This window comes from Aptenodytes forsteri, unplaced genomic scaffold, assembly GCF_000699145.1.
Source record: "Aptenodytes forsteri isolate BGI_AS27 unplaced genomic scaffold, ASM69914v1 Scaffold336, whole genome shotgun sequence".
Lineage (NCBI taxonomy): Eukaryota > Metazoa > Chordata > Aves > Sphenisciformes > Spheniscidae > Aptenodytes > Aptenodytes forsteri.
The window spans coordinates 4,747,355-4,748,466 of NW_008794911.1; positions in this window are offsets into that span (position 1 = coordinate 4,747,355).

The following is a 1,112-nucleotide window of genomic DNA, read 5'->3' on the forward strand; positions in this document are numbered from 1 at the left end:
GCAAACGGGGGGTTACTTAGGTCGCTCCGCAACTTTCTCACCGTCCCTTGCACCCCCGCCGCCGCCGCGCAGCCTCTAAAGGTGAAGTTTAAGCGAGTCCCCCCGCCAGCCCTTCGCCACCAGGCTCAAACGGAGGAGGGAAATGTTAAATGTTCACACGGAGAAGTGGTTCCCTTTGTTCTTTCATTGTTTCTACCCGAACTGGCGGATACAAGGACGAACGCTTACCTTCCCTCCTTTTTGCTCCAAAATACACACGTTCCCATCAGCTGTAAAATGCACGGTCCACCTTGGAAGCGGCTACAAATGTCGGGAGAGTTTGTATTCCATTCTTTTTCGCTCTCTGCTCTTTTTAGCGTAAGATTAAGTTGCCGAGCACGTTGTTGCGAGCTGTAGCCCCCCGCCTTAGTGAATGGTCACGTTTAGGACCCTCCAAGTCCATCCTAATTCTGCCAGTAGAATTGAGGGTATTGGAGGTCTAAACTTTCGAAAGGAAAAGGGCCTGCGCCTATCCAGCAGACCTGAAAATGCACTCAGTTCCTCACTCACTTCCACAAAATGGATATAAACATTTCACCCCAGACAACTCAATGAAATACACATTTTAAAGCTTGAATGTAGAAAAGCTGTTCCCTCAGCTGAGATGAGCTACAAGCAAACTGGCGTGAAGAAAATCTACCTCGATGTATTCCGCAGCGGGAATCGTTTCTGCCTGGAGTTTAAAACGAACAAATAAATAAGAGCATCATATAGAAATTTTAAGCGTAAAGTTTAAAGGGAAACAACCTCCGAGAGGAACGTGCTACCCAGGGTGGAACGGAGAATCACAGCTTTTTAAAGTGTCCCTTTCTCACCAGAATTACTGCTTTTCATTTTTTCCCCCGTGCGACCAAGGCAAGGGAGAGGAACCCGTTTTCTGCTTTCTTTGTATTCCAGCCGGTGTTTCGCACCCAGCCACACAGACGATTCCCCCCCAAACCTTGCTTTAATCTGATTATGATGAGATTTGCCGATACAATGAATATTGGAAATGATCCTTGTGTCTTAGTGAGCGGGATGCGTTTTCAGGCTCCCGTTTCCAAGGCTCCCCGCCGCAGAGGGAAGAGGAGCGG